Below are 16,840 nucleotides of genomic sequence, written 5' to 3'. Positions count from 1 at the left end.
TAGCTGTGAGTGTGTGAGCCTGCAGGGCCCCATGGAATTGCCTAGAAGTAGGCTGAATCGCTGCAAGGGCTGAACAGCAGTATCGGGCAGGCTCGGGCAACGCGCGGCCCGTTCGGGTTATCGCTTCTCGGCCTTTTGGCTAAGATCAAGTGTAGTATCTGTTCTTATCAGTTTAATATCTGATACGTCCCCTATCTGGGGACCATATATTAAATGGATTTTTAGAACAGGGAGATGGAAATAGAGCTTGCTCTGTCCACTCCACGCATTGACCTGGTATTGCAGTATTTCCAGGACCGGTGCACCCTTTCCTTATGTGTTGACTAAAAGCAGATTCCAAAAGTGTTTTTTGTCTTTGCTATTGTTTCTGTCTTTCTGAAGGGATCTCCCCTTTTAATCCCATTATTTCAACACCTGTTGGACAATGCATGAGTGATAATGAGCTCATTGATTAAATGCAATTAATGAATAGATTGCCACCTCTTGTTGTGTGTCGTCTGTGTTTCTGTGTTTCCGGCATTTCACATTGGAACACCTCATTCACCTTCCTTGTCTTCTCTCCGCCCTCCCTTTTAGGTAAGTTAAAGAGCTGCACCTGAGCCAGCCACTGATTGATTGATTGATTGATTGATTGATTGATTGATTGATTGATTGATTGATGCAGCACAACAGTCAAATAGTGGAGTGGAGTAGGGGAACAGCAAACAGCCAATAAAGCAGCCCGCCCGCTCGCCTGCCCGCCACAATGGACCTACCTGTGTACACTAGATGGATGTGATGGAATGTACTGTCGTCCCTACATTTCAAGAAGAAGTAAGAATTGCAGTTGCAACAAAGCCTTGCTTGCCTACAAAGAGAGCAGCAATTTGGATTTGTTACTATGTTACCTAGAAGAATAACAAACTGTGCAAGGATGGAGGTTGTAGGAGCAAGGAGAAGTTGTCTGTAAAGTTGGTGGATGCCTATTTTCCATTTTGCAGTCCCTTGTCTCCCTCTTGTGGCCTCCTGGAGGCAACTAGCTGTGCAAAAAAAAGACAGCCTGGCGGCCGGCTGTTGCAGTGTTGCCCTCTCAGGCAACACTGAGTGACTGACTGAGCCTCACCGTCTTATATAAAGTTCAGACGGAACTTTGCACGTGTCATAGTGGAGCCCTCAGGATTCCAGAGCCAGCTTTCTGACATCATAATGGGGCCTCAGAGATAAAAGCCTGGGCCCAGGCAGTGTTGGTCAGTGCTGCTCAGCAGGCAGCACTGGACTGGACTGGATTACAGCTGATACAAGGTGTGAAGGAACAAGGGGTGGCTGTGGGCATGCACTTGCTGCCGCTGCCAGTGTTTATCTGCATGGCAGCAGGGCATTTGGGCGTTGCCAGGAAGGCGTTTTTATGTAGATTCCTCCTCTTTCAGCACTGCATTGTGGTGCAAGCAAAAGAAGCAAATCCTGTCTGGCTTCCTCTCCGGCCTTTATTCACCTCCCGTGTAGCTGTGAGTGTGTGAGCCTGCAGGGCCCCATGGAATTGCCTAGAAGTAGGCTGAATCGCTGCAAGGGCTGAACAGCAGTATCGGGCAGGCTCGGGCAACGCGCGGCCCGTTCGGGTTATCGCTTCTCGGCCTTTTGGCTAAGATCAAGTGTAGTATCTGTTCTTATCAGTTTAATATCTGATACGTCCCCTATCTGGGGACCATATATTAAATGGATTTTTAGAACAGGGAGATGGAAATAGAGCTTGCTCTGTCCACTCCACGCATTGACCTGGTATTGCAGTATTTCCAGGACCGGTGCACCCTTTCCTTATGTGTTGACTAAAAGCAGATTCCAAAAGTGTTTTTTGTCTTTGCTATTGTTTCTGTCTTTCTGAAGGGATCTCCCCTTTTAATCCCATTATTTCAACACCTGTTGGACAATGCATGAGTGATAATGAGCTCATTGATTAAATGCAATTAATGAATAGATTGCCACCTCTTGTTGTGTGTCGTCTGTGTTTCTGTGTTTCCGGCATTTCACATTGGAACACCTCATTCACCTTCCTTGTCTTCTCTCCGCCCTCCCTTTTAGGTAAGTTAAAGAGCTGCACCTGAGCCAGCCACTGATTGATTGATTGATTGATTGATTGATTGATTGATTGATTGATTGATTGATTGATGCAGCACAACAGTCAAATAGTGGAGTGGAGTAGGGGAACAGCAAACAGCCAATAAAGCAGCCCGCCCGCTCGCCTGCCCGCCACAATGGACCTACCTGTGTACACTAGATGGATGTGATGGAATGTACTGTCGTCCCTACATTTCAAGAAGAAGTAAGAATTGCAGTTGCAACAAAGCCTTGCTTGCCTACAAAGAGAGCAGCAATTTGGATTTGTTACTATGTTACCTAGAAGAATAACAAACTGTGCAAGGATGGAGGTTGTAGGAGCAAGGAGAAGTTGTCTGTAAAGTTGGTGGATGCCTATTTTCCATTTTGCAGTCCCTTGTCTCCCTCTTGTGGCCTCCTGGAGGCAACTAGCTGTGCAAAAAAAAGACAGCCTGGCGGCCGGCTGTTGCAGTGTTGCCCTCTCAGGCAACACTGAGTGACTGACTGAGCCTCACCGTCTTATATAAAGTTCAGACGGAACTTTGCACGTGTCATAGTGGAGCCCTCAGGATTCCAGAGCCAGCTTTCTGACATCATAATGGGGCCTCAGAGATAAAAGCCTGGGCCCAGGCAGTGTTGGTCAGTGCTGCTCAGCAGGCAGCACTGGACTGGACTGGATTACAGCTGATACAAGGTGTGAAGGAACAAGGGGTGGCTGTGGGCATGCACTTGCTGCCGCTGCCAGTGTTTATCTGCATGGCAGCAGGGCATTTGGGCGTTGCCAGGAAGGCGTTTTTATGTAGATTCCTCCTCTTTCAGCACTGCATTGTGGTGCAAGCAAAAGAAGCAAATCCTGTCTGGCTTCCTCTCCGGCCTTTATTCACCTCCCGTGTAGCTGTGAGTGTGTGAGCCTGCAGGGCCCCATGGAATTGCCTAGAAGTAGGCTGAATCGCTGCAAGGGCTGAACAGCAGTATCGGGCAGGCTCGGGCAACGCGCGGCCCGTTCGGGTTATCGCTTCTCGGCCTTTTGGCTAAGATCAAGTGTAGTATCTGTTCTTATCAGTTTAATATCTGATACGTCCCCTATCTGGGGACCATATATTAAATGGATTTTTAGAACAGGGAGATGGAAATAGAGCTTGCTCTGTCCACTCCACGCATTGACCTGGTATTGCAGTATTTCCAGGACCGGTGCACCCTTTCCTTATGTGTTGACTAAAAGCAGATTCCAAAAGTGTTTTTTGTCTTTGCTATTGTTTCTGTCTTTCTGAAGGGATCTCCCCTTTTAATCCCATTATTTCAACACCTGTTGGACAATGCATGAGTGATAATGAGCTCATTGATTAAATGCAATTAATGAATAGATTGCCACCTCTTGTTGTGTGTCGTCTGTGTTTCTGTGTTTCCGGCATTTCACATTGGAACACCTCATTCACCTTCCTTGTCTTCTCTCCGCCCTCCCTTTTAGGTAAGTTAAAGAGCTGCACCTGAGCCAGCCACTGATTGATTGATTGATTGATTGATTGATTGATTGATTGATTGATTGATTGATTGATTGATTGATTGATTGATTGATGCAGCACAACAGTCAAATAGTGGAGTGGAGTAGGGGAACAGCAAACAGCCAATAAAGCAGCCCGCCCGCTCGCCTGCCCGCCACAATGGACCTACCTGTGTACACTAGATGGATGTGATGGAATGTACTGTCGTCCCTACATTTCAAGAAGAAGTAAGAATTGCAGTTGCAACAAAGCCTTGCTTGCCTACAAAGAGAGCAGCAATTTGGATTTGTTACTATGTTACCTAGAAGAATAACAAACTGTGCAAGGATGGAGGTTGTAGGAGCAAGGAGAAGTTGTCTGTAAAGTTGGAGGATGCCTATTTTCCATTTTGCAGTCCCTTGTCTCCCTCTTGTGGCCTCCTGGAGGCAACTAGCTGTGCAAAAAAAAGACAGCCTGGCGGCCGGCTGTTGCAGTGTTGCCCTCTCAGGCAACACTGAGTGACTGACTGAGCCTCACCGTCTTATATAAAGTTCAGACGGAACTTTGCACGTGTCATAGTGGAGCCCTCAGGATTCCAGAGCCAGCTTTCTGACATCATAATGGGGCCTCAGAGATAAAAGCCTGGGCCCAGGCAGTGTTGGTCAGTGCTGCTCAGCAGGCAGCACTGGACTGGACTGGATTACAGCTGATACAAGGTGTGAAGGAACAAGGGGTGGCTGTGGGCATGCACTTGCTGCCGCTGCCAGTGTTTATCTGCATGGCAGCAGGGCATTTGGGCGTTGCCAGGAAGGCGTTTTTATGTAGATTCCTCCTCTTTCAGCACTGCATTGTGGTGCAAGCAAAAGAAGCAAATCCTGTCTGGCTTCCTCTCCGGCCTTTATTCACCTCCCGTGTAGCTGTGAGTGTGTGAGCCTGCAGGGCCCCATGGAATTGCCTAGAAGTAGGCTGAATCGCTGCAAGGGCTGAACAGCAGTATCGGGCAGGCTCGGGCAACGCGCGGCCCGTTCGGGTTATCGCTTCTCGGCCTTTTGGCTAAGATCAAGTGTAGTATCTGTTCTTATCAGTTTAATATCTGATACGTCCCCTATCTGGGGACCATATATTAAATGGATTTTTAGAACAGGGAGATGGAAATAGAGCTTGCTCTGTCCACTCCACGCATTGACCTGGTATTGCAGTATTTCCAGGACCGGTGCACCCTTTCCTTATGTGTTGACTAAAAGCAGATTCCAAAAGTGTTTTTTGTCTTTGCTATTGTTTCTGTCTTTCTGAAGGGATCTCCCCTTTTAATCCCATTATTTCAACACCTGTTGGACAATGCATGAGTGATAATGAGCTCATTGATTAAATGCAATTAATGAATAGATTGCCACCTCTTGTTGTGTGTCGTCTGTGTTTCTGTGTTTCCGGCATTTCACATTGGAACACCTCATTCACCTTCCTTGTCTTCTCTCCGCCCTCCCTTTTAGGTAAGTTAAAGAGCTGCACCTGAGCCAGCCACTGATTGATTGATTGATTGATTGATTGATTGATTGATTGATTGATTGATTGATTGATTGATGCAGCACAACAGTCAAATAGTGGAGTGGAGTAGGGGAACAGCAAACAGCCAATAAAGCAGCCCGCCCGCTCGCCTGCCCGCCACAATGGACCTACCTGTGTACACTAGATGGATGTGATGGAATGTACTGTCGTCCCTACATTTCAAGAAGAAGTAAGAATTGCAGTTGCAACAAAGCCTTGCTTGCCTACAAAGAGAGCAGCAATTTGGATTTGTTACTATGTTACCTAGAAGAATAACAAACTGTGCAAGGATGGAGGTTGTAGGAGCAAGGAGAAGTTGTCTGTAAAGTTGGTGGATGCCTATTTTCCATTTTGCAGTCCCTTGTCTCCCTCTTGTGGCCTCCTGGAGGCAACTAGCTGTGCAAAAAAAAGACAGCCTGGCGGCCGGCTGTTGCAGTGTTGCCCTCTCAGGCAACACTGAGTGACTGACTGAGCCTCACCGTCTTATATAAAGTTCAGACGGAACTTTGCACGTGTCATAGTGGAGCCCTCAGGATTCCAGAGCCAGCTTTCTGACATCATAATGGGGCCTCAGAGATAAAAGCCTGGGCCCAGGCAGTGTTGGTCAGTGCTGCTCAGCAGGCAGCACTGGACTGGACTGGATTACAGCTGATACAAGGTGTGAAGGAACAAGGGGTGGCTGTGGGCATGCACTTGCTGCCGCTGCCAGTGTTTATCTGCATGGCAGCAGGGCATTTGGGCGTTGCCAGGAAGGCGTTTTTATGTAGATTCCTCCTCTTTCAGCACTGCATTGTGGTGCAAGCAAAAGAAGCAAATCCTGTCTGGCTTCCTCTCCGGCCTTTATTCACCTCCCGTGTAGCTGTGAGTGTGTGAGCCTGCAGGGCCCCATGGAATTGCCTAGAAGTAGGCTGAATCGCTGCAAGGGCTGAACAGCAGTATCGGGCAGGTTCGGGCAACGCGCGGCCCGTTCGGGTTATCGCTTCTCGGCCTTTTGGCTAAGATCAAGTGTAGTATCTGTTCTTATCAGTTTAATATCTGATACGTCCCCTATCTGGGGACCATATATTAAATGGATTTTTAGAACAGGGAGATGGAAATAGAGCTTGCTCTGTCCACTCCACGCATTGACCTGGTATTGCAGTATTTCCAGGACCGGTGCACCCTTTCCTTATATGTTGACTAAAAGCAGATTCCAAAAGTGTTTTTTGTCTTTGCTATTGTTTCTGTCTTTCTGAAGGGATCTCCCCTTTTAATCCCATTATTTCAACACCTGTTGGACAATGCATGAGTGATAATGAGCTCATTGATTAAATGCAATTAATGAATAGATTGCCACCTCTTGTTGTGTGTCGTCTGTGTTTCTGTGTTTCCGGCATTTCACATTGGAACACCTCATTCACCTTCCTTGTCTTCTCTCCGCCCTCCCTTTTAGGTAAGTTAAAGAGCTGCACCTGAGCCAGCCACTGATTGATTGATTGATTGATTGATTGATTGATTGATTGATTGATTGATTGATTGATTGATTGATGCAGCACAACAGTCAAATAGTGGAGTGGAGTAGGGGAACAGCAAACAGCCAATAAAGCAGCCCGCCCGCTCGCCTGCCCGCCACAATGGACCTACCTGTGTACACTAGATGGATGTGATGGAATGTACTGTCGTCCCTACATTTCAAGAAGAAGTAAGAATTGCAGTTGCAACAAAGCCTTGCTTGCCTACAAAGAGAGCAGCAATTTGGATTTGTTACTATGTTACCTAGAAGAATAACAAACTGTGCAAGGATGGAGGTTGTAGGAGCAAGGAGAAGTTGTCTGTAAAGTTGGTGGATGCCTATTTTCCATTTTGCAGTCCCTTGTCTCCCTCTTGTGGCCTCCTGGAGGCAACTAGCTGTGCAAAAAAAAGACAGCCTGGCGGCCGGCTGTTGCAGTGTTGCCCTCTCAGGCAACACTGAGTGACTGACTGAGCCTCACCGTCTTATATAAAGTTCAGACGGAACTTTGCACGTGTCATAGTGGAGCCCTCAGGATTCCAGAGCCAGCTTTCTGACATCATAATGGGGCCTCAGAGATAAAAGCCTGGGCCCAGGCAGTGTTGGTCAGTGCTGCTCAGCAGGCAGCACTGGACTGGACTGGATTACAGCTGATACAAGGTGTGAAGGAACAAGGGGTGGCTGTGGGCATGCACTTGCTGCCGCTGCCAGTGTTTATCTGCATGGCAGCAGGGCATTTGGGCGTTGCCAGGAAGGCGTTTTTATGTAGATTCCTCCTCTTTCAGCACTGCATTGTGGTGCAAGCAAAAGAAGCAAATCCTGTCTGGCTTCCTCTCCGGCCTTTATTCACCTCCCGTGTAGCTGTGAGTGTGTGAGCCTGCAGGGCCCCATGGAATTGCCTAGAAGTAGGCTGAATCGCTGCAAGGGCTGAACAGCAGTATCGGGCAGGCTCGGGCAACGCGCGGCCCGTTCGGGTTATCGCTTCTCGGCCTTTTGGCTAAGATCAAGTGTAGTATCTGTTCTTATCAGTTTAATATCTGATACGTCCCCTATCTGGGGACCATATATTAAATGGATTTTTAGAACAGGGAGATGGAAATAGAGCTTGCTCTGTCCACTCCACGCATTGACCTGGTATTGCAGTATTTCCAGGACCGGTGCACCCTTTCCTTATGTGTTGACTAAAAGCAGATTCCAAAAGTGTTTTTTGTCTTTGCTATTGTTTCTGTCTTTCTGAAGGGATCTCCCCTTTTAATCCCATTATTTCAACACCTGTTGGACAATGCATGAGTGATAATGAGCTCATTGATTAACTGCAATTAATGAATAGATTGCCACCTCTTGTTGTGTGTCGTCTGTGTTTCTGTGTTTCCGGCATTTCACATTGGAACACCTCATTCACCTTCCTTGTCTTCTCTCCGCCCTCCCTTTTAGGTAAGTTAAAGAGCTGCACCTGAGCCAGCCACTGATTGATTGATTGATTGATTGATTGATTGATTGATGCAGCACAACAGTCAAATAGTGGAGTGGAGTAGGGGAACAGCAAACAGCCAATAAAGCAGCCCGCCCGCTCGCCTGCCCGCCACAATGGACCTACCTGTGTACACTAGATGGATGTGATGGAATGTACTGTCGTCCCTACATTTCAAGAAGAAGTAAGAATTGCAGTTGCAACAAAGCCTTGCTTGCCTACAAAGAGAGCAGCAATTTGGATTTGTTACTATGTTACCTAGAAGAATAACAAACTGTGCAAGGATGGAGGTTGTAGGAGCAAGGAGAAGTTGTCTGTAAAGTTGGTGGATGCCTATTTTCCATTTTGCAGTCCCTTGTCTCCCTCTTGTGGCCTCCTGGAGGCAACTAGCTGTGCAAAAAAAAGACAGCCTGGCGGCCGGCTGTTGCAGTGTTGCCCTCTCAGGCAACACTGAGTGACTGACTGAGCCTCACCGTCTTATATAAAGTTCAGACGGAACTTTGCACGTGTCATAGTGGAGCCCTCAGGATTCCAGAGCCAGCTTTCTGACATCATAATGGGGCCTCAGAGATAAAAGCCTGGGCCCAGGCAGTGTTGGTCAGTGCTGCTCAGCAGGCAGCACTGGACTGGACTGGATTACAGCTGATACAAGGTGTGAAGGAACAAGGGGTGGCTGTGGGCATGCACTTGCTGCCGCTGCCAGTGTTTATCTGCATGGCAGCAGGGCATTTGGGCGTTGCCAGGAAGGCGTTTTTATGTAGATTCCTCCTCTTTCAGCACTGCATTGTGGTGCAAGCAAAAGAAGCAAATCCTGTCTGGCTTCCTCTCCGGCCTTTATTCACCTCCCGTGTAGCTGTGAGTGTGTGAGCCTGCAGGGCCCCATGGAATTGCCTAGAAGTAGGCTGAATCGCTGCAAGGGCTGAACAGCAGTATCGGGCAGGCTCGGGCAACGCGCGGCTCGTTCGGGTTATCGCTTCTCGGCCTTTTGGCTAAGATCAAGTGTAGTATCTGTTCTTATCAGTTTAATATCTGATACGTCCCCTATCTGGGGACCATATATTAAATGGATTTTTAGAACAGGGAGATGGAAATAGAGCTTGCTCTGTCCACTCCACGCATTGACCTGGTATTGCAGTATTTCCAGGACCGGTGCACCCTTTCCTTATGTGTTGACTAAAAGCAGATTCCAAAAGTGTTTTTTGTCTTTGCTATTGTTTCTGTCTTTCTGAAGGGATCTCCCCTTTTAATCCCATTATTTCAACACCTGTTGGACAATGCATGAGTGATAATGAGCTCATTGATTAAATGCAATTAATGAATAGATTGCCACCTCTTGTTGTGTGTCGTCTGTGTTTCTGTGTTTCCGGCATTTCACATTGGAACACCTCATTCACCTTCCTTGTCTTCTCTCCGCCCTCCCTTTTAGGTAAGTTAAAGAGCTGCACCTGAGCCAGCCACTGATTGATTGATTGATTGATTGATTGATTGATTGATTGATTGATTGATTGATTGATTGATTGATTGATTGATTGATTGATTGATGCAGCACAACAGTCAAATAGTGGAGTGGAGTAGGGGAACAGCAAACAGCCAATAAAGCAGCCCGCCCGCTCGCCTGCCCGCCACAATGGACCTACCTGTGTACACTAGATGGATGTGATGGAATGTACTGTCGTCCCTACATTTCAAGAAGAAGTAAGAATTGCAGTTGCAACAAAGCCTTGCTTGCCTACAAAGAGAGCAGCAATTTGGATTTGTTACTATGTTACCTAGAAGAATAACAAACTGTGCAAGGATGGAGGTTGTAGGAGCAAGGAGAAGTTGTCTGTAAAGTTGGTGGATGCCTATTTTCCATTTTGCAGTCCCTTGTCTCCCTCTTGTGGCCTCCTGGAGGCAACTAGCTGTGCAAAAAAAAGACAGCCTGGCGGCCGGCTGTTGCAGTGTTGCCCTCTCAGGCAACACTGAGTGACTGACTGAGCCTCAGCGTCTTATATAAAGTTCAGACGGAACTTTGCACGTGTCATAGTGGAGCCCTCAGGATTCCAGAGCCAGCTTTCTGACATCATAATGGGGCCTCAGAGATAAAAGCCTGGGCCCAGGCAGTGTTGGTCAGTGCTGCTCAGCAGGCAGCACTGGACTGGACTGGATTACAGCTGATACAAGGTGTGAAGGAACAAGGGGTGGCTGTGGGCATGCACTTGCTGCCGCTGCCAGTGTTTATCTGCATGGCAGCAGGGCATTTGGGCGTTGCCAGGAAGGCGTTTTTATGTAGATTCCTCCTCTTTCAGCACTGCATTGTGGTGCAAGCAAAAGAAGCAAATCCTGTCTGGCTTCCTCTCCGGCCTTTATTCACCTCCCGTGTAGCTGTGAGTGTGTGAGCCTGCAGGGCCCCATGGAATTGCCTAGAAGTAGGCTGAATCGCTGCAAGGGCTGAACAGCAGTATCGGGCAGGCTCGGGCAACGCGCGGCCCGTTCGGGTTATCGCTTCTCGGCCTTTTGGCTAAGATCAAGTGTAGTATCTGTTCTTATCAGTTTAATATCTGATACGTCCCCTATCTGGGGACCATATATTAAATGGATTTTTAGAACAGGGAGATGGAAATAGAGCTTGCTCTGTCCACTCCACGCATTGACCTGGTATTGCAGTATTTCCAGGACCGGTGCACCCTTTCCTTATGTGTTGACTAAAAGCAGATTCCAAAAGTGTTTTTTGTCTTTGCTATTGTTTCTGTCTTTCTGAAGGGATCTCCCCTTTTAATCCCATTATTTCAACACCTGTTGGACAATGCATGAGTGATAATGAGCTCATTGATTAAATGCAATTAATGAATAGATTGCCACCTCTTGTTGTGTGTCGTCTGTGTTTCTGTGTTTCCGGCATTTCACATTGGAACACCTCATTCACCTTCCTTGTCTTCTCTCCGCCCTCCCTTTTAGGTAAGTTAAAGAGCTGCACCTGAGCCAGCCACTGATTGATTGATTGATTGATTGATTGATTGATTGATTGATTGATTGATTGATTGATTGATGCAGCACAACAGTCAAATAGTGGAGTGGAGTAGGGGAACAGCAAACAGCCAATAAAGCAGCCCGCCCGCTCGCCTGCCCGCCACAATGGACCTACCTGTGTACACTAGATGGATGTGATGGAATGTACTGTCGTCCCTACATTTCAAGAAGAAGTAAGAATTGCAGTTGCAACAAAGCCTTGCTTGCCTACAAAGAGAGCAGCAATTTGGATTTGTTACTATGTTACCTAGAAGAATAACAAACTGTGCAAGGATGGAGGTTGTAGGAGCAAGGAGAAGTTGTCTGTAAAGTTGGTGGATGCCTATTTTCCATTTTGCAGTCCCTTGTCTCCCTCTTGTGGCCTCCTGGAGGCAACTAGCTGTGCAAAAAAAAGACAGCCTGGCGGCCGGCTGTTGCAGTGTTGCCCTCTCAGGCAACACTGAGTGACTGACTGAGCCTCACCGTCTTATATAAAGTTCAGACGGAACTTTGCACGTGTCATAGTGGAGCCCTCAGGATTCCAGAGCCAGCTTTCTGACATCATAATGGGGCCTCAGAGATAAAAGCCTGGGCCCAGGCAGTGTTGGTCAGTGCTGCTCAGCAGGCAGCACTGGACTGGACTGGATTACAGCTGATACAAGGTGTGAAGGAACAAGGGGTGGCTGTGGGCATGCACTTGCTGCCGCTGCCAGTGTTTATCTGCATGGCAGCAGGGCATTTGGGCGTTGCCAGGAAGGCGTTTTTATGTAGATTCCTCCTCTTTCAGCACTGCATTGTGGTGCAAGCAAAAGAAGCAAATCCTGTCTGGCTTCCTCTCCGGCCTTTATTCACCTCCCGTGTAGCTGTGAGTGTGTGAGCCTGCAGGGCCCCATGGAATTGCCTAGAAGTAGGCTGAATCGCTGCAAGGGGGCAGGCTCGGGCAACGCGCGGCCCGTTCGGGTTATCGCTTCTCGGCCTTTTGGCTAAGATCAAGTGTAGTATCTGTTCTTATCAGTTTAATATCTGATACGTCCCCTATCTGGGGACCATATATTAAATGGATTTTTAGAACAGGGAGATGGAAATAGAGCTTGCTCTGTCCACTCCACGCATTGACCTGGTATTGCAGTATTTCCAGGACCGGTGCACCCTTTCCTTATGTGTTGACTAAAAGCAGATTCCAAAAGTGTTTTTTGTCTTTGCTATTGTTTCTGTCTTTCTGAAGGGATCTCCCCTTTTAATCCCATTATTTCAACACCTGTTGGACAATGCATGAGTGATAATGAGCTCATTGATTAAATGCAATTAATGAATAGATTGCCACCTCTTGTTGTGTGTCGTCTGTGTTTCTGTGTTTCCGGCATTTCACATTGGAACACCTCATTCACCTTCCTTGTCTTCTCTCCGCCCTCCCTTTTAGGTAAGTTAAAGAGCTGCACCTGAGCCAGCCACTGATTGATTGATTGATTGATTGATTGATTGATTGATTGATTGATTGATTGATTGATTGATGCAGCACAACAGTCAAATAGTGGAGTGGAGTAGGGGAACAGCAAACAGCCAATAAAGCAGCCCGCCCGCTCGCCTGCCCGCCACAATGGACCTACCTGTGTACACTAGATGGATGTGATGGAATGTACTGTCGTCCCTACATTTCAAGAAGAAGTAAGAATTGCAGTTGCAACAAAGCCTTGCTTGCCTACAAAGAGAGCAGCAATTTGGATTTGTTACTATGTTACCTAGAAGAATAACAAACTGTGCAAGGATGGAGGTTGTAGGAGCAAGGAGAAGTTGTCTGTAAAGTTGGTGGATGCCTATTTTCCATTTTGCAGTCCCTTGTCTCCCTCTTGTGGCCTCCTGGAGGCAACTAGCTGTGCAAAAAAAAGACAGCCTGGCGGCCGGCTGTTGCAGTGTTGCCCTCTCAGGCAACACTGAGTGACTGACTGAGCCTCACCGTCTTATATAAAGTTCAGACGGAACTTTGCACGTGTCATAGTGGAGCCCTCAGGATTCCAGAGCCAGCTTTCTGACATCATAATGGGGCCTCAGAGATAAAAGCCTGGGCCCAGGCAGTGTTGGTCAGTGCTGCTCAGCAGGCAGCACTGGACTGGACTGGATTACAGCTGATACAAGGTGTGAAGGAACAAGGGGTGGCTGTGGGCATGCACTTGCTGCCGCTGCCAGTGTTTATCTGCATGGCAGCAGGGCATTTGGGCGTTGCCAGGAAGGCGTTTTTATGTAGATTCCTCCTCTTTCAGCACTGCATTGTGGTGCAAGCAAAAGAAGCAAATCCTGTCTGGCTTCCTCTCCGGCCTTTATTCACCTCCCGTGTAGCTGTGAGTGTGTGAGCCTGCAGGGCCCCATGGAATTGCCTAGAAGTAGGCTGAATCGCTGCAAGGGCTGAACAGCAGTATCGGGCAGGCTCGGGCAACGCGCGGCCCGTTCGGGTTATCGCTTCTCGGCCTTTTGGCTAAGATCAAGTGTAGTATCTGTTCTTATCAGTTTAATATCTGATACGTCCCCTATCTGGGGACCATATATTAAATGGATTTTTAGAACAGGGAGATGGAAATAGAGCTTGCTCTGTCCACTCCACGCATTGACCTGGTATTGCAGTATTTCCAGGACCGGTGCACCCTTTCCTTATGTGTTGACTAAAAGCAGATTCCAAAAGTGTTTTTTGTCTTTGCTATTGTTTCTGTCTTTCTGAAGGGATCTCCCCTTTTAATCCCATTATTTCAACACCTGTTGGACAATGCATGAGTGATAAAGAGCTCATTGATTAAATGCAATTAATGAATAGATTGCCACCTCTTGTTGTGTGTCGTCTGTGTTTCTGTGTTTCCGGCATTTCACATTGGAACACCTCATTCACCTTCCTTGTCTTCTCTCCGCCCTCCCTTTTAGGTAAGTTAAAGAGCTGCACCTGAGCCAGCCACTGATTGATTGATTGATTGATTGATTGATTGATTGATTGATTGATTGATTGATTGATGCAGCACAACAGTCAAATAGTGGAGTGGAGTAGGGGAACAGCAAACAGCCAATAAAGCAGCCCGCCCGCTCGCCTGCCCGCCACAATGGACCTACCTGTGTACACTAGATGGATGTGATGGAATGTACTGTCGTCCCTACATTTCAAGAAGAAGTAAGAATTGCAGTTGCAACAAAGCCTTGCTTGCCTACAAAGAGAGCAGCAATTTGGATTTGTTACTATGTTACCTAGAAGAATAACAAACTGTGCAAGGATGGAGGTTGTAGGAGCAAGGAGAAGTTGTCTGTAAAGTTGGTGGATGCCTATTTTCCATTTTGCAGTCCCTTGTCTCCCTCTTGTGGCCTCCTGGAGGCAACTAGCTGTGCAAAAAAAAGACAGCCTGGCAGCCGGCTGTTGCAGTGTTGCCCTCTCAGGCAACACTGAGTGACTGACTGAGCCTCACCGTCTTATATAAAGTTCAGACGGAACTTTGCACGTGTCATAGTGGAGCCCTCAGGATTCCAGAGCCAGCTTTCTGACATCATAATGGGGCCTCAGAGATAAAAGCCTGGGCCCAGGCAGTGTTGGTCAGTGCTGCTCAGCAGGCAGCACTGGACTGGACTGGATTACAGCTGATACAAGGTGTGAAGGAACAAGGGGTGGCTGTGGGCATGCACTTGCTGCCGCTGCCAGTGTTTATCTGCATGGCAGCAGGGCATTTGGGCGTTGCCAGGAAGGCGTTTTTATGTAGATTCCTCCTCTTTCAGCACTGCATTGTGGTGCAAGCAAAAGAAGCAAATCCTGTCTGGCTTCCTCTCCGGCCTTTATTCACCTCCCGTGTAGCTGTGAGTGTGTGAGCCTGCAGGGCCCCATGGAATTGCCTAGAAGTAGGCTGAATCGCTCCAAGGGCTGAACAGCAGTATCGGGCAGGCTCGGGCAACGCGCGGCCCGTTCGGGTTATCGCTTCTCGGCCTTTTGGCTAAGATCAAGTGTAGTATCTGTTCTTATCAGTTTAATATCTGATACGTCCCCTATCTGGGGACCATATATTAAATGGATTTTTAGAACAGGGAGATGGAAATAGAGCTTGCTCTGTCCACTCCACGCATTGACCTGGTATTGCAGTATTTCCAGGACCGGTGCACCCTTTCCTTATGTGTTGACTAAAAGCAGATTCCAAAAGTGTTTTTTGTCTTTGCTATTGTTTCTGTCTTTCTGAAGGGATCTCCCCTTTTAATCCCATTATTTCAACACCTGTTGGACAATGCATGAGTGATAATGAGCTCATTGATTAAATGCAATTAATGAATAGATTGCCACCTCTTGTTGTGTGTCGTCTGTGTTTCTGTGTTTCCGGCATTTCACATTGGAACACCTCATTCACCTTCCTTGTCTTCTCTCCGCCCTCCCTTTTAGGTAAGTTAAAGAGCTGCACCTGAGCCAGCCACTGATTGATTGATTGATTGATTGATTGATTGATTGATTGATTGATTGATGCAGCACAACAGTCAAATAGTGGAGTGGAGTAGGGGAACAGCAAACAGCCAATAAAGCAGCCCGCCCGCTCGCCTGCCCGCCACAATGGACCTACCTGTGTACACTAGATGGATGTGATGGAATGTACTGTTGTCCCTACATTTCAAGAAGAAGTAAGAATTGCAGTTGCAACAAAGCCTTGCTTGCCTACAAAGAGAGCAGCAATTTGGATTTGTTACTATGTTACCTAGAAGAATAACAAACTGTGCAAGGATGGAGGTTGTAGGAGCAAGGAGAAGTTGTCTGTAAAGTTGGTGGATGCCTATTTTCCATTTTGCAGTCCCTTGTCTCCCTCTTGTGGCCTCCTGGAGGCAACTAGCTGTGCAAAAAAAAGACAGCCTGGCGGCCGGCTGTTGCAGTGTTGCCCTCTCAGGCAACACTGAGTGACTGACTGAGCCTCACCGTCTTATATAAAGTTCAGACGGAACTTTGCACGTGTCATAGTGGAGCCCTCAGGATTCCAGAGCCAGCTTTCTGACATCATAATGGGGCCTCAGAGATAAAAGCCTGGGCCCAGGCAGTGTTGGTCAGTGCTGCTCAGCAGGCAGCACTGGACTGGACTGGATTACAGCTGATACAAGGTGTGAAGGAACAAGGGGTGGCTGTGGGCATGCACTTGCTGCCGCTGCCAGTGTTTATCTGCATGGCAGCAGGGCATTTGGGCGTTGCCAGGAAGGCGTTTTTATGTAGATTCCTCCTCTTTCAGCACTGCATTGTGGTGCAAGCAAAAGAAGCAAATCCTGTCTGGCTTCCTCTCCGGCCTTTATTCACCTCCCGTGTAGCTGTGAGTGTGTGAGCCTGCAGGGCCCCATGGAATTGCCTAGAAGTAGGCTGAATCGCTGCAAGGGCTGAACAGCAGTATCGGGCAGGCTCGGGCAACGCGCGGCCCGTTCGGGTTATCGCTTCTCGGCCTTTTGGCTAAGATCAAGTGTAGTATCTGTTCTTATCAGTTTAATATCTGATACGTCCCCTATCTGGGGACCATATATTAAATGGATTTTTAGAACAGGGAGATGGAAATAGAGCTTGCTCTGTCCACTCCACGCATTGACCTGGTATTGCAGTATTTCCAGGACCGGTGCACCCTTTCCTTATGTGTTGACTAAAAGCAGATTCCAAAAGTGTTTTTTGTCTTTGCTATTGTTTCTGTCTTTCTGAAGGGATCTCCCCTTTTAATCCCATTATTTCAACACCTGTTGGACAATGCATGAGTGATAATGAGCTCATTGATTAAATGCAATTAATGAATAGATTGCCACCTCTTGTTGTGTGTCGTCTGTGTTTCT

At 47.6% G+C, this 16,840-nt stretch overlaps 12 non-coding genes across 12 annotated transcripts; all 12 read left to right on the top strand.

Annotated features, from left to right (window-relative positions):
• The first annotated feature begins 119 nt into the window (after window positions 1–119).
• LOC142721305 (U2 spliceosomal RNA) lies at window positions 120–310 on the top strand. Its single transcript, XR_012874056.1, has one exon. It is a non-coding gene; the product is annotated as a U2 spliceosomal RNA (small nuclear RNA).
• Window positions 311–1,598: 1,288 nt separating this feature from the next.
• On the top strand, window positions 1,599–1,789 carry LOC142721303 (U2 spliceosomal RNA). The gene has a single exon (XR_012874055.1). It is a non-coding gene; the product is annotated as a U2 spliceosomal RNA (small nuclear RNA).
• A 1,292-nt stretch (window positions 1,790–3,081) lies between these two features.
• LOC142721301 (U2 spliceosomal RNA) lies at window positions 3,082–3,272 on the top strand. Its single transcript, XR_012874053.1, has one exon. It is a non-coding gene; the product is annotated as a U2 spliceosomal RNA (small nuclear RNA).
• A 1,312-nt stretch (window positions 3,273–4,584) lies between these two features.
• LOC142721300 (U2 spliceosomal RNA) lies at window positions 4,585–4,775 on the top strand. The gene has a single exon (XR_012874052.1). It is a non-coding gene; the product is annotated as a U2 spliceosomal RNA (small nuclear RNA).
• Window positions 4,776–6,071: 1,296 nt separating this feature from the next.
• Window positions 6,072–6,262, top strand: LOC142721299 (U2 spliceosomal RNA). Its single transcript, XR_012874051.1, has one exon. It is a non-coding gene; the product is annotated as a U2 spliceosomal RNA (small nuclear RNA).
• A 1,300-nt stretch (window positions 6,263–7,562) lies between these two features.
• On the top strand, window positions 7,563–7,753 carry LOC142721298 (U2 spliceosomal RNA). Its single transcript, XR_012874050.1, has one exon. It is a non-coding gene; the product is annotated as a U2 spliceosomal RNA (small nuclear RNA).
• A 1,272-nt stretch (window positions 7,754–9,025) lies between these two features.
• LOC142721297 (U2 spliceosomal RNA) lies at window positions 9,026–9,216 on the top strand. Its single transcript, XR_012874049.1, has one exon. It is a non-coding gene; the product is annotated as a U2 spliceosomal RNA (small nuclear RNA).
• A 1,320-nt stretch (window positions 9,217–10,536) lies between these two features.
• LOC142721288 (U2 spliceosomal RNA) lies at window positions 10,537–10,727 on the top strand. The gene has a single exon (XR_012874041.1). It is a non-coding gene; the product is annotated as a U2 spliceosomal RNA (small nuclear RNA).
• A 1,280-nt stretch (window positions 10,728–12,007) lies between these two features.
• Window positions 12,008–12,198, top strand: LOC142721276 (U2 spliceosomal RNA). The gene has a single exon (XR_012874029.1). It is a non-coding gene; the product is annotated as a U2 spliceosomal RNA (small nuclear RNA).
• Window positions 12,199–13,494: 1,296 nt separating this feature from the next.
• Window positions 13,495–13,685, top strand: LOC142721264 (U2 spliceosomal RNA). Its single transcript, XR_012874016.1, has one exon. It is a non-coding gene; the product is annotated as a U2 spliceosomal RNA (small nuclear RNA).
• Window positions 13,686–14,977: 1,292 nt separating this feature from the next.
• On the top strand, window positions 14,978–15,168 carry LOC142721252 (U2 spliceosomal RNA). Its single transcript, XR_012874004.1, has one exon. It is a non-coding gene; the product is annotated as a U2 spliceosomal RNA (small nuclear RNA).
• Window positions 15,169–16,452: 1,284 nt separating this feature from the next.
• Window positions 16,453–16,643, top strand: LOC142721240 (U2 spliceosomal RNA). The gene has a single exon (XR_012873992.1). It is a non-coding gene; the product is annotated as a U2 spliceosomal RNA (small nuclear RNA).
• Window positions 16,644–16,840: the final 197 nt, after the last annotated feature.

Source organism: Rhinoderma darwinii, unplaced genomic scaffold, assembly GCF_050947455.1.
Source record: "Rhinoderma darwinii isolate aRhiDar2 unplaced genomic scaffold, aRhiDar2.hap1 Scaffold_516, whole genome shotgun sequence".
Lineage (NCBI taxonomy): Eukaryota > Metazoa > Chordata > Amphibia > Anura > Rhinodermatidae > Rhinoderma > Rhinoderma darwinii.
This window is presented reverse-complemented; position numbering and strand designations above follow the sequence as displayed.